At 36.3% G+C, this 16,124-nt stretch overlaps 1 pseudogene; it reads left to right on the plus strand.

Annotated features, from left to right (window-relative positions):
* Window positions 1–14,808, plus strand: part of LOC115343899 — a 40,324-nt pseudogene extending 25,516 nt beyond the window's left edge.
* The last annotated feature ends 1,316 nt before the right edge of the window (window positions 14,809–16,124 follow it).

A 16,124-nucleotide genomic window follows, 5' to 3' on the forward strand; every position in this document is an offset into this window, starting at 1 on the left:
TTTTCTGTTTCTTATTAAGGTTACCTGATATCTCATTACTGAATTTAAAATAAATCTTACAGGTTTTGACCAAATTTTAAGTGTGTAGTCTGAGACTTTCTATTTTGATGATCTGCTACTGGCTGTATTTTCATATTACATCTAGGTCCAGTCTGTTTGCATATTTCAGAAAGAAGAAGATTAAAAAAGCTTTTACCTCTGTTAGAAAAACATTCTGTCTTACCATTAGGAAGTTTAAATATCTGTGTCCTGGAGCAGAGACTAGAAATTTTGCCTGGTAATACTGCTGCAGCATTGTTTTATGTTAGAAGCTCACTTTCTGCAGTCTCCATCAAAAAAATACACCACTGCTAAGGAGAGGGAAAAGAACAAGTGAAACAGAGTGTGCAGAAGGTCAAAACTTCCTGGGAAGCTATAGTTTAATTAAAATAAGAATGGGGAGGGTGGAGAGGGGAAGAAGGTATGAGTTTCTAGCAAGGTGGTAGAAATAGGCACTTGAAAACAATGAATTTGCAGAAGAGATAGAAGAGTTTGTGCCAACTAGAGCTCATTTCACTGCAGACCCTGTAATGAAATCCAAGAATCTGTCATTATTCTGCTCCTACCAGTTCTGCCTTTCAAGTGGCCTAGCTAAGTTTGGTCCCATTAGTCCTCATTTACACCAAGGATGAGAACTTTCTCCTGCCAACACTAATTTCCTTGGCTCCAGTAACCCAGTGTGGCAGTTCTAAAGTTTCTAGTTCCATTAATGAATACAGTAAGATTTGCTTCATACAAACTGCCCAGGAATTGTACTGTTGTTTGTTTGGTTGGTTGTTTGTTTTGTTTTTATATGTTTGTTTTGTATAATCTACATGTGTAAGATTTTTTAAGTCTGAGACTGGAAACTGTCACAAGCAAGATTGCCTAGAATATGAATCATTAAAGAGCAGAGTATAGCGGGAGAGGAAACCTTTTTACAGTATGATTTTATATACCTAAGTTACCAGATTTAGTTAAGAAATTCTTTAGATTTATTCTGAATTTAATGTATCCAATTCATATTATATAATATGTATTTGCCTTCACAATGATAATGATTTTAAGAGTAACTCTTTTTAATATGTTCTATTTTTTGAATATATTTAGATGAAAATGTCAGTTGTTTTGAAATACCTCCAAGCCTTCGACTGGCGATGGATGTGGCTAACTATAGCTGCTTATTTAGGACAAAATGCACTAGCCATTGGACAAAATCTATGGCTTAGCACCTGGACTGCAGAAACAGCAAAAGTTAATGATTTCACAGAATGGAAACAATCACAAATCTATAAACTTCATATCTATGGGCTTCTGGGATTCATACAAGGCAAGGATGAGCATTTATGACTGTTTTCTCACCATTTGCCAAGTTTGATCTGCCTGAATATGTATTAGCAAAGAAATAATGCTGGTTGTTTCATAAACAGAATTGCATGCAACACAGTATAATAGTTTAATCTGGGGAGAGGAGAAGAGGTATACAGACATGTCGAAGAAAATGCTGTTTAATTTTATGATACTTCTGTGAATTCTTGGAACATCCAAGTGTAACCTAATGAATTTATGTTGGCATCTCAGTGAGGAAGGAAACCTGTGTTGATGTGTAGTGGCATGCTAGCATGAGAGAATTAATTGCAGGAAAAACATACTTATGAAGCAGTAAGATGTATCAACAAAATACAAATATGTACATTTGTAAATCTAAGATATGAAGTGGGACTGTGCTTACTGTGGTAGAAAACTGTGAGAGAAACAAGCTCCATTTCCTTTTCCTCCCCAACCATTCATACTGTCTTTTAATGTATCCATTCACAAGGTCTTCTCGTTTGCTGCGGTGCTTATGTGCTCACCAGGGGATCCCTGTCTGCTTCTCAGGCATTGCATCATCAGCTGTTAGACAACGTGTTGCACCTTCCTCTTCAGCATTTTGAAACTAATCCAGTTGGTCAGATCATCAATAGATTTACAAAGGTAAAGGGAAAACTCATGTGTATTTTCCATTTTATGAAAATGAAGCTTAAGTGACTACAGATTTAACTCCATTTAGTATTGCTGAAAAATTAAAGATACCAAAGTAAGTGAATGCAATATCTAGCAATAGAAAGCTGTTTCAGTACATAAAAACTTAAAAAACTGTTTAAAGCTATTTTCTTACAAAATCACCAAAACATGTTATTAGTAGAAGTTGTATAGACCCTGTCCAAGATCATTGGGAGGCCATTACTCAAAGGCCATTCCTACAGTGCAACAAGTTTACCAGACCTAAATCTGATCTGTTTTTAAAAAAAAAAAACCTATATTTTTCTTCAATAGTATATTACATATCAGAATCAAATGTTATTGTCAAAACCAATTAATACATTAAATTCACATTCTCAGAGGTATATATACTTAAAGTGAATGTTATTTTCTATTTTTGTAGTGTTTTGGCTTTAATTGGAACCTCTAATACACAAACAAATGTTATTTACTGTGACTTTAATACTTCCCACTCTCATCATAACCAGATTGTTGCAATGCATTACCAATTACTGAAAATACAGTGACTGTTCATAGCTGTGTTCTCAAGAATAGACCCAAGAGTGGTTGCGTGATACACTAAAAGACGAGTTGACTTAGGTTTCACTCAAGCCCCTAGTCTTTGGTAGCAATATATTATAAACTGGGTTTGAAAAAGCTTTGCCGTGTACAGTAAGAGATTAATATTAATATTTCAGTACACTTCTAGAATTAATAGCAGGAGTATACAAGAGTCAGGATCTGAATTCCTGGCCTTCTTTTCAGTCTGCTATGCTTTACATAAGCTAAATAGTCTTGAGTAGCAAAATAGCAAGAGCTGTCTCTTCTTGACTTCACACACTCTGAGCCTGTTCTCTGACATACTATGAGTAGTCTAAAAGCTATTATATCTATTTCACTTTTAGAAAACAATAATGATATATGGATACATTTTGTTACGATATAATCAGGAGGGATCCTACTAATTTTTATTGAAGATACTTTAGTTTGATTCCATTTTTAAAGGATGCTTTTTTGAAGTTTTTAGTGGAATTTACTCACAAAATCTTGATTCTTCTGTGCATTATTACAGGACTTATTTATAGTGGACTTACGTTTCCATTATTACTTACGAACTTGGCTAAATTGTACACTAGATGTTATTGGAACCATTCTAGTTATCACATCTGCCTCACCACTATTCATAGTGGTAGTTATTCCCCTGGGATACTTTTATTTTACTATTCAAGTAAGTGCATTAAGCTTTAATAAGGGTTTCTAGATGTATGTGGGTGAAATATCCAAAGCAGTCAAGGGTACAGGCTTAAGTTATTCCTTATTGTGAAAAAAAAAAACCCAAACCCCAAATATATATGTATATATAAAAAACATTTGAAATTGCTTTCAGAAAAAATCTTCAGGCTTCTTAAAAGGAAATTAGAACTCTTCTTGAATATATCCTGTAATGCTTGGGAACTTTTAACGACTTACGTTTTTCTCTTTGTATTTTCCTTATTCTTAGGAAGATACATTTTTGATATAGATCCCACCAAGAAATTTGATGAAGTTACCTGAAAATATGGGGTGTATGTTATAGTGAAAGTTGAAAGTTGAAGGGTAACCCTGAAACAGCAGATGTAAAATAGAACAATGCCTATGCTACCTGTGCTATTTTTTGTCAAATGTCAGTTATGCTACTGAGAAACCAAAAAGTAATGTTTCAGAAAGACTAATGGCTACATTCCTGTTTCTTGATGCTCAAAGTATGGTCTGTGATTAAAGACCTTAAAAGATTCTTACAATAAAAATATACAGGAAGGAAAAGAGTGTCAGTCTCTACTAAGGAATTTAAATATAGACATCATTACATTGAAGAAATAAAGGCTGTCTTTCATTTGAGAAAGAAGCGGCACATTCTAATTTGAAAGTTTACATAGAAGTTTTAGTTGATTGTTACACACCTCTTGTGGTATAGCACATTTTCTATAGAATTTGGAAATAATGTTCTCTTATTTTAACCTTGCCAGTAATTTATATATTGCAGTTATGTCAATGTTACAATGTTGGTGTGTCCCAAGAGACAGATTTTTTTTTTCTATGTTGTTTGTGAATACTTTTTTTTCTGTGTAGACATTTCCAACTTTTTCATATTCAAAATTTACAGGAATTACTTAACAGATTACTTGACTGGAAATAAATATGGCAAATACTTTAAACAATGTAAAAAAAACTGTAGCAACTTAAAATGTCTGTTTTGTCTGTACTGTTTGATTAGCGGTACTACATAGCGAGTTCTCGACAAATTCGACGGCTAGGAGGAGCATCACATTCCCCTGTGATCTCCCACTTCAGTGAAACTCTTGCAGGGCAATCAACAATTCGAGCATTTGGCCACCAAGAGAGATTCATTAGAAAAAATAATGATGTTGTGTATGAGAACTTAGTTTACTTCTACAACAGTGTCATCTCCAACAGGTACTTTACAGCAGTTCTGCATCTGTGACTGAGCTGAGACACTTGACTGAGCTGAGCTTGAGTCACTCCTTTAGTCGGAGTAAACCCACTGAGAAACAGAAGGACAAGAGCAATTTATCCACCACTCTTCGTAATGAATGCATAGATTATGTCTAAGCACTAGGATGATTTCTTCTTTATGTACCAGAAACTAGCATGTTTATAGAAAATATGCATATGTTGTCTGGGATGAGAATATTAAAAAAAAAAAAAAAAAAGTTTACCAATAGGCCATGAACATGGACTGTGCTACATTTCAACTAACAGTTCCTCTTACAAGTTTATGAACAAATCAAATTTATAGTTCAGTAGTTCATGTGGAAGTAGGTCTTGAGAGTGGAATCTTGGGTTTAAGGAAATAAGTCCATTTCCTCTTCTTCCTTTGTGATTCAGTTCAATTACAGGCAAAGATTAGCAAGGAGAAGATTTTCAGTTCTGGTTTTCAGTCATATACCTGAATCTTTTCCAGATAGGAAGAGTAGGAAAGCAGTATGAGGAGTGAAGGGAGCACTAGCCAGGAGTTGAGACCTGCATTTTGTTTTTAGTGGTGCTACCAGTTCTAGATATGTCATATTCCCTCCCCAGTCCATCTGTAAAATGGGAATGATAGTGCTTATCTCTCTTGTAAAGTGGGTAAATTGCTAATATAACAATCTCAAAGAGTCATTATATTAGCAATATATTCACTATACTATAAAAAATTTGGAGGTAATTCACTTTTTTCTTTGCCTTGATTTACTACAGGTGGCTATCTGTCAGGCTTGAATTTCTGGGAAGTTTGATGGTGTTCTTTGCTGCACTGTTTGTAGTACTAGCTGGAAATACAGTGAGTTCCTCTACAGTGGGTTTATCAATATCCTATGCTCTAAATGTAAGTAATGGTATAAATTTTTTGCTGCTACCACATTGCATATGAAAAGAGAAGAATACATAAATGAAGTTGAGTAGGTGAATATACATGATGGCATCGATGAAACTAAATCCCATGGGCAGAACAGAGTTTTCCTTTGAATTCCATTAATTCTGGGAAGCTTCACATTAATTATTTGCCACTTCTGAATTTAGATGAAATAATAATTATTCAAACATATTTAAAAATCAAGTTAATGAAACTAGGTATGGTTTATTTTTAAGTATTTTGTTAAACCAAATAAGAACAGGTACAACTATACTTCATAACTGATTTCTTGTTCACTTACTGAATGTTATGTAGGAATGCTTATGTAGAAGTTGAATGAAATCATTTACTTTGGCATTGTTCTTGTAAAAGTAATATGTGAGAGCTACATTTGAAATATGTCTTGAAGTAAGATAAATAGTATTGATAAGTTGCTAGTTAAAATAAATCTTAAGTATTACGTATACACAAACTAAGCATCCAAGTTTCTTTAATCTTGTGATGCTTAGGAGTCTAGCTGTATCCAGATTCTCACTGTGGTAAGTGCTTCAGAAACACAGCTGACATACTAATGAATAGAAATACAAAAAAAAATATACAGACAATTACCTGTCATGGCATATCCACATCACCCCCAACTCAAAAGAGTTCCATTTTCTATTATTCAGAGATTGAAGAATCTCCTTTATATCATCCTATACTTGGTGATGACAGTCACAAGTACTGCACAGTTTTTCACCTCTGTCTAATGTCAAATTGACACCATTCTTTATTTAGTTGCATACAGCATCTCAAAACAGTTGACTAAGAATTCTTTTGGCTCACTTTTTTCCTATAGAAGTGGGAATATTTAACCACAGAATTGGTACCATGGAAGTGGTACCAATTCTGTCTGCAGAAGCATTCCCAGTGTTTGAAGGCGTCAAATTTGCCAGACATGGTGGACCAAATACATATCTCCATTACAAATTCTTTGTTCTGTATTGCTAGCTTACTTTACCTAGGGAATAGTACAATAATGTACCCACAATATGAGCCGTATATGTTTTTCCTTTCAACATATCACATAATTACTGGTGATCCTGAAGTAGTTTCAGATTTCTGGAGCTGTTATGTTAGTGAAAATTACAATAGCCATTGGTGAGTCTTAAAAGCAGACAAGAAGTGCTCAGAGGAACGCCAAGATCAGTGATTTTCTAAGTGATAGTTCATTTGGCATTTCATCATTTTCTATACACTTTTTGGCTTCTGTGATTATTAAATTCAGGGTAAGTTTTGAAATGAGCATGCTGTATTCTAGTAGAGTCAAATTTTTACATTCTGTGATGCAACTATTTCCCCAGATAATTCAGAGTCTAAATTTTTGGGTGCGTAAAGCATGTGAAATCGAGACCAATGCAGTTTCAGTTGAAAGACTTTATGAATATGCAAAAATGGATAAAGAGGTGAGCATTCCTCTTGAAATGGTGAGCATTCTTCTTGAATATTTATTTAGGTGCATAGAAAATTATTAACTTCAATTGACTTTAATGTTGGTGAGTGGTAATAGGTTACAATTTGTTATTAAATACTTTCTCATTTTTTTAACATTGAGAGTAGTACGTAGCTTCTTCATTACATTTATAGTCATAGCAGTTTTATTCCTATTTTGACCAGTAAATTGCTTGGCATCCTTCTTACCAATAGATTTTATAGTAAGACTAATGCAGCTACAGCTCAAGTGAACTCTCTTACGCTATGTGCAACCAAGAGGAGCATTTTAAGATGGGAAGAGAGGCCCGTCAGACCCCTAACTGTTAGTCACCTCATTTCTGGAGAGACATTTGTTTCAAGCCAATTTGCTTTGGTTATTGTGCTTTTCTGAAAGTAGTACCCATGTCAAGTAGAGAGGCATAAGAGCCTTAGTCTGTCTCGGAAACAAGACTTTCTTCTACCTCTTCATTCTCTTTTACCCTTTCCCCCATGTTCATGTTTCTTAACTTTTTTTCACATCTTTCTGTTCTCTCCTACTCTACTTCTTAAAATGTTTCCCATAAAATATACATTTTAAATATTTGGGAGATTAGGCATCAGATTAAATTCAATTCCTGTCAGTGGATGGAACAGATACCAGACTATTAGCAACTACCTAGTTAAATGGAGTCTACTTTTTAAAATGAGTGTATAAGATGTTGTTAAAAAAAAAAAAAAAACGAAAAACAAAAAACAAGAACAAAAAAAACCCCACACAAACCAAAACCCCTGAAAAAACCCAGGTAGAATGTTTCAGCCCAGCATTCATGAGTAGGTTCTCCTTCCCTTATATTGCATTGGAATTATCCTAAAGCTCCAGGGATTTTTAAAGATATATATAATTTTTCTAATGTTTTTATAAACTTGTAACATTTTTACTGTCATATACTGAAATACCAATGGTGTTAATTCCAGGAACCATGGATAATGTCAAAAAGACCACCAGCGGGGTGGCCCGATAGAGGAATAATAGAGTTTGTAAACTACAAGGCTCAGTACAGGAAGGATCTTGGTTTAGCCCTGAATGATGTCTCTTTTCAGACACAGAGTAAAGAGAAGGTACTGTATGTAAGAAGAAATCAATCGGAGGTATAAAATTCTGTTTCCTAACTTTCTGCTTCAAAAGGATTTCATATGAGGAGACTCCAATACTAGCTACAGCAAGATGATGTTGAACAGGGAAGATGTTAAGTGGATAAGACATTAAAGAAAAGACAATGAGAAAGGGAAAAGTATTTTCTTCTACTATGTAGAAATTCTTATCCCTTTAAGAAACTGAGATAATGTTTTATGAATTTAGCGGTTTTAAGGAAGATCCAAATTTGAAATTAAACCTCTTGTCCACTGTGCTGAATACTTATGTAGAGGAATACGCTGCCAGATTAGTGCTAATCAGCTTTGGGTTTGGGGTCAAGGAACACCAAGTGAGACCTAGTTTAGAGTCATTGGTTTGAGCTGAGGAGTGCTAGACAAAAGGGAGGGGAATTGAAAGGATTCCCACTGAACCAGGCGTAGGCTGTACAGCTTCTGAGGGAGAGCTGTGATTGCGAGTCACGTGTTCCAAAAGTGAGTTTCAGTTTTATCCACCTATAGGATTGCATGTTGGTGAAAGAAACCGAAGTTTTGAACTGAAAGTTGACACTGAATTCACTAATCATATTTCATATAGAATGTGTAGCATGGAAAGTTAGAGCCTTTATCAGAAAACTTTCTGTTTCAGATTGGAATTGTTGGAAGAACAGGAGCTGGTAAATCAACACTCACAAATTGCTTGTTTAGAGTTCTAGAGAGATCTGAAGGCAAAATAATTGTTGATGGAATTGATATATCAACTATTGGACTCCATGACCTACGTGGAAATCTTAACATTATTCCACAGGTGAGATGTGTTTTAGAGATAACTTTTTTTTTTTTACTAACACAAGACACTTTTTTTTTTTTGATAAATTATAACCCCAAAGTTCACAGGCTGCCAAGAGACCGAAGTATAAAACTCCAATAGAGTTTCAGTGATCTTTGAAAACAGGCTCTGTTATGGCCTATCAGGCTTTAGAATTGGATTTTTGAGAATCTTAGCTATTTCATTAGACAGTAATCTTCAGTACTGCCGGCATAATGCTATCCTGAAAAATGTCACAACTGCATGTTGGCAATTACATGGAAGAAGCCTCAAAACAGGGAGACCACAAGTATGACATCAGGTTTTATTATGCCAGGTTTAGTTTAACAGTCTTAGCTAGGATAACTCATAGAATCATAGAATGGTTTGGGTTGGAAGGGACCTTAAAGATCACCCAGTTCCAAACCCCCTGCCATGGGCAGGGACACCTTCCACTAGACCAGCTTGCTCAAAGCCCCATCCAACCTGGCCTTGAACACTTCCACGGGTGGGGCATCCACAACTTCTTTAGGAAACATGTTGCAGTGCCTCACCACCCTCACAGTAAATATTTTTTTCCTAATATCTAATCTAAATCCACCCTCTTTCAGTTTAAAGCCATTACCCCTTGTCCTATCACTACATGCCCTTGTAAAAAGTCCCTCACTGGCTTTCTTGTAGGCCGCCTTTAGGTACTGGAAGGCTGCTACAAGGTCTCCCTGGAGCCTTCTCTTCTCCAGGCTGAACAACCCACCCCAACTCTCTCAGCCTGTCTTCATAGAGGGGCTCCAGCCCTCTGATCATTGTCGTGGCCCTCCCCTGGACTTGCTCCAACAGGTCCATGTCCTTCTTATGTTGAGGGGGCCCAGAGCTGAACACAGGACTCGAGGTAGGGTCTCACGACAGCAGAGTAGAGGGGGAGAATCACCTCCGTCGACCTGCTGTTCACACTTCTTTTGATGCATCCCAGTGTTCTCCAGAATCTGTATGTGTATAGCTACATAAAGTGTTTCCAAGTCCTACCTGAAGGCAAAAATACTTTAAAATAACTGTAATTATGTCTGAAAACTGTAGGGAATAAAGTGATGTATACGTGAATCATGTAATATGTATTTAAATGAATCTGCTATGGTCTGTCACATAAAGCTGTCCCTGCTTACTTCAGAACAGGGCAGGAAACTCAAGTTTAGTTCACATATCATTAGGATTGTGTTCATGCTGGTTGTCCTGTTTCAGCTGGGATAGAGTTAATTTTCTTCTTAGTAGCTGGTACAGTGTGTTTTGGATTTAGTGTGAGAATAACGTTGATAACACACTGATGTTTTAGATGTTGCTAAGTAGTGCTTATCCCAAGTTAAGGATTTTTCAGATTCCCATGCTGTGCCAGCAGGCAGGTGCACAAGAAGCTGGAAGGGAGCATGGCCAGGACAGCTGACCCGAACTACCCAAAGGGATATTCCATACCATAGAGCATCATGCTCGGTATAGAAACTGGGGGTAGTTGGCTGGGAGGGGCAGATCACTGCTCAGGCATCAGTCAGCAGGTAGTGAGCAATTGCATTGTACATCACTTGTCTTTTCTTGTTTGTTTGTTTGTTTTTAATTTTATTATATTCCTTTTAGTTACTACTATTATTATTATTGTTGTTGTTAGTATTACATTTTATTTTACTTTAGTTATTAAATCGTTCTTATCTCAACCCATGAGTTTTACTTTTTTTTTTTCCAATTCTCCCCATCCCACTGGGAATGGGGGGAATGAGCAATTGGCTGCATGGTGCCAAGGTGCTGACTGGGCTTAAACCACGACACTGGTAAACTGACTTATGTTGAAATGCTCTAATATAAAGTAAAACCTAGAACACAAATTTAATGGTCACCTGAAGACTTTTTGCATGTTCCCTGAATGCCATTCATAAAAGCATTTTTGTGCATGGGTGATGTTAACATCACTTACAATAAATTTATCTGACACTTTCCAAAGGAAGGTCTATTTTTTTTTTTTCCTAGCTTTTCTGGAGCGTTAACCCTGGTAATATTACCTGTGTGTCTCTACCATAGACTGTGCATGGAGACAAGGCTAATATTTAAACAAAATAGCTTGGGTCTTTCCAAGAATGAGCTGAATAGAAAAAAAATATGTATATATTCCTTCAAGTCCTTGGCTGCTTTTCTTTGAGAAATATATTTGCTCAGGGGAATGATAAATTTAGTTTTTGATATAACTTTTGGGTCAGAAATGACAATCCTAAACCAAATTTTATTATGCTGCAGGACTTCAAAACACAATTCTTACATGCTCAGTTGTAACATTTTTCTTGTTTTAAGCAACCAATACTCTTATGAATCTGCACAACATCTGACAGTTGTAAATTACGCAGTATTTTCTCAACTGCGGTTGCAGGTCTGATTTACTGTGAATGGAGTATATTGGATCCACATCAAGGCAACTAAATTGAGAGAGGTACAGGAAAGTTCAGTGAACTGAACCGAAGCTGGGATCAGACAAGGAAACTAGAACTGGAAGGGTGGAAAAATGGAGACTGAAACTTGTGGAGAGTAGGTGGAGTCTGGAGTGTTGAATTGCGTAGGTTGGGAGAATGGAACGGGATGAAGTTGAAAGTCTGGGACAGAAAAAAGGGCGTGGCAAGATACCAAAGCTTTCAATGTGCAGATACTTTTTCAGATGAGTCAAATCTATCTCATAGAAAAAGTTTTTAACAATCATATTAAAGTACAGATTTGAAAATTACTTCAATGATGTTCTAATGCAAGTAACATGAAGTTTAAATGAAGAATATGTACAAGATCTCAAACCATTTTAACAGTCCTTTTTGGTCACCTAGCTCCCTAAAAATTATCACTGTTCTGCTTGCATGTAACTTGCTAGTGAATGTTGTTGGCCTTTTACAGTCTGCCTATTGGGTCCTAACCACTGTGACTGGACTTAGTCAAGGTGTCCACTGCCTCTAAAAACATCAGTTCTGTTTATAAATCTGTGCAGGTGTTCATATCTTGTCAAGTACTGACTTCTTAAATTTGCCTTTTTAAGAAAAAGGCTTTTGTGTACATCCAAAAAAAGTGTTTAGACTTAACTACTGAATGCTTGTTTCTACAGTCATAAGTGCTGGATGTGACCTGTACGCATCCTGGCATGTACTAGCCTATGTGTACTTTTTTCCAGACATTCCCTGCTGTATTCAGTGCACAGAAGCTAGTGATGCTCATTTATGCAATAATTGCTTTTGGTTTTTACTGCTGAATATGTCACCTTTCCTGTAGGAAATTAAGAATATTTGAATCATAATCATAGCCTTCTAATCTTTCTTAACAGTGCTCATGGATGTAGTATCCAGTGCTTCACAAACTTGACAATAGGAATAACTCATATGTTGTTGCAGTTGCCAGGTGCTGGGCAGGTCTTTAGTCAGTCATAGAACTGGTAGTACAGAGAATGCATAAGACATATTTTGCTCTTTACATTTCACCTTAATGAAGAACTGAGCACACTGAGACCCCACGTGATTTTTTGTCTTTTCATCCCCAGCTTCAAAACGTTACAATTTCCCTTGCAAAGCTTCATTTCCAAAATCATTTGTCCCAGTTCCCTATGTTAATGTCAGGGTTTGTGGCAGGCTGTTTTAGGTTTGTGTTGGAATTGTGCACTCACATTCTGCTGTTATTTAGGACCCCGTCTTGTTTTCTGGGACACTGCAGTCAAATTTGGATCCACTTGGAAAACACTCTGATCTTGAACTGTGGGAGGTACTGGAACTGTGTGACTTAAAGGATTTTGTGCAGTCACTCCAAAGAAGCTCCTTCATGAGATTTCAGAAGGTGGTGAAAATCTCAGGTACATAAACAAGAAAGTGCTATTGCAGTTATTTTCTGGTACTGTAAAACTATGTGTTTCTTCCAGAGAATTTACATCAGAAAGTGTCAGTATAAAAATGATACTTCTCTCGTCATTCTAAGTAGAATTATTCTGGTCGTACGAGTTTCTTTGAGGTGGCAAACTGTTCACAACTAGATAAAGTTTTATGGCCTGTGCTGTATGGGAAGCCAAGGAAGTAGACTATTTTCAGCTGAAGTATATGAGTAATTGTAAAGGAGTGTGGGGGGAGGGGCAATTCATGCACTGCCTACTTAGATTTGGGTAGAAAAGTGCTCATTTATTTAAATTTTAAAAACCCCAACAAAACAGAAAAGAAAAAAACCCCAAACCAAAAACAGCAAACCTGGAAAGAAGGCAAAACTGCAGAGGGCTTATTCCTTTACTTTACGTGCTTTGCAAAGCAACTAATTTTTTCTGTGTAAAACATCAACCCATAGTTATGTAATGAGGGTGACACCTGAAATAAAATGACTCTAAGCTCTAGGACTCAAATACTGAAGCTTCCGTCAGCAAAGGGGCAGGTCTTAAATGGAGTGTACTGAATATCAACTTGAATTTTTTTGACAGATCATTTTAGGAGGAAGTTTCTAGAAGGCATACACCACAGCTAACATACAGGAGTATCCAAACCTTTACACTGAACTTCATTAAAAAGTGGTTTAGCATTCAACCTGGCTTATTCAGAGTCCTCATTATAATGCAAATATAGAAATTGTAGGCAAGACTAGGTTTACGCTACAAAGTTCAGCCACAGGTGTTTGAGTCACACCTTAACTATTATTGGTATGCTGAGCAAGAAGAAATCAAAACTTCCAAAACAAGATGAACAGATTTCAGTAGTCTTTTGAGAAGTATAAAGTGTTGCTAAGAAAGATAGAACAGATAGGCTCCACAGTAATCGCAGCTTTATATTGTTCTTCTCTTTCTCAATGTGCCTGACCTGGCCTTCTCAAATGTATTTTTAACAGTGTTGGGCAGAGACAGCTGGTCTGTCTGGCCCGTGTTTTGCTCCGAAAGACAAAAATCCTGGTCCCAGATGATAGGCGACAGCTTCTGTTGACATGGAAACAGATAACTTGGTGCAGTCCACCATCAAAAGAGAATTTTACAACTGCACAATATTAACTATAGCCCACAGGTTACATACAGTAATGGATTCAGAGAGGTAAGTAAGTTTTGGTAAGCCATTTTAAAAATAAATGGCTTCCTTTAAATGCATCAGTTTTCAGACTTACTAAATTTTACACTCCAACACTTTTTACCTTAGTGTCTTTGTATCTGTACAATCCAAGGTATCACAAAAGACTTCAGCATCAATATTATTTAAATATCAATAGACTGTGTTCTGTTTCCCCCTTCTAATTACAGAATTAATTTAATATTTTTCATGCTAAGGTGCAGGTATAAGCTACTATTACGACCACTTAATTCTGTAGAGTAAATGGACTATACTATAGAATTTTTACTGATTAAGCAAAAATGCCATTTTCAAAAGGCTTTTTAAAACATAGGAGTTCCTAGTTTTAGAAACCGATGAATTATCTTGTTCAGTGATATTTCTTCCAAGTAAGAGTTCCCATTATCCAGACATAACTGTATTAGGCCTGGAAAATATAGTTGAATAGCTCATCTTTCTTTTCCTGTAATCTTTCTGCTTTTGCATTGTAGAGTGCTTGTTCTGGACGCAGGAAGGATTCTAGAATATGATACACCACATAATTTGTTACAACAAAAAGGTGCCTTTTCTGAAATGGTTGCAGAGGCTGGGATAAGAAGATAAAGAAAACTAATGAATGAATTCTTAATGAATATGAGAATTCCTTACTCCAGTAAACACTCGAGGGATATGTGGCATTCCTGATGTTATAAAATGACTAGCTTACTCAAAAGCTCCTCACAACAGTGCTGTTTACTACAACTACAATCTGTATATATTGATCAGGCTTCTTAAAATAACTTTCTGATTTTATACAAACCACTTATTTTGATCATATTGGCACTGCAACAACATAATGAAGCAGTAATTTTCATGGTGTATTTTAACTGTTGCAGTAGTAAAGACTGATGGAAAAATAAATCTTGCTGTTCACATACTGGTTTTAATTTTAAAGTAGTACTTAATTAAGTGGCCCTGACATGCCCATTTAGTTAATACATTTATGATTGCAAATTCATAAAAACTGAAAACTGCTTATTGTGTGGACATACAGGCAGATGTCACTTGGTGCTGATTTTTAGGACACACATATTTGCATGTATACTTAGGTATTGACCTTGCGATTTCTGAGTAACTGAAAAATTATTTCAAATAACTGAAAACCACTTCTTACGTATCTAATTGAGGACTACACTATCACATTGTGAAAGAATCCCTGAAAAAAGGGAGTCAGGTGCAGCTATCACTTTGCTAGTAGATTTTAATGGAAACCTCAGTACTAACTACAGCAGCAGGACAGGTTACGTACATTTACTGAAAGTGTCAGTTAAACATGCCTATGCTTCTGTAGGCCACATAAATATTAATTTCCATTTTTATTACAGTTTCTGAAACTCTTCAAATTCAGTAACAACTCAATCAATACAATCTTAATTTTAAAACTAAGAGAAGATCCCTGTCAACTGCTTTAAGAAAAACAAAACCCAAAACAACAACAACAAAAAAACCCCAAAGTACATGAATAAAGTTTCAGGCTACATCCCTGTTGTATTACTTTAATATTGACACCTGATTAATATCAAGTAGGGTCTTAATTTCTTGTCTGATAGCAAGCAAACTGTACTTGCTGTTTTAGAAAGGTGGTGGGAAGTGATGGATGCTCTGACAAGAGTTTCTCAAAGATGTGATTCTACCACAGCAAAGGTGAATGATTTCTCTGTTCTTTCCTGAAGGTAAAAAAGAAAGTCTCTTCTTCCTACATTAAAGACACAGTACTAGCTAGTTTAATTGGCTACAAAACACAATTAAATATACTCTCATCACTCGCACAAAACTATTAGGACTATGTAATGATTTTAGACTAGGAACAACCCTGCCCAAGTAACTATTTTCTTCTGAAAGTCTTGGAAAGATGGGTGTGACAAAGTTTCTCAGGAGAGAGAACAGCTTCCTGCTTTTCATCTCCATTTTCCTGTTCTTTCCCCCAAGTGAGGCCAACAGTACCTTCCCAACAGAGTAGAACCTTCTCATACCAACATTTAACTTCCCCAAAACATTCAAAAAGTGCCACAGCCAGACTCTGCTGAGGCTCTGCTTCCCTCAACCTTGTCCCCATCCCTTACCCACCTTCATGCTCCTCTCCAACCCCACCCTTACCTGCAAGTATCGCAGGAGGAACTGGAAAGGTCTGAAGTGAGTGAGTGCCATTCCTAAACTGATTAATAAGTTTCAGGCATAAGGCTAGGGGAGG

The sequence above is a fragment of the Aquila chrysaetos genome, chromosome 7, assembly GCF_900496995.4.
Source record: "Aquila chrysaetos chrysaetos chromosome 7, bAquChr1.4, whole genome shotgun sequence".
NCBI classification, from domain to species: Eukaryota; Metazoa; Chordata; class Aves; order Accipitriformes; family Accipitridae; genus Aquila; species Aquila chrysaetos.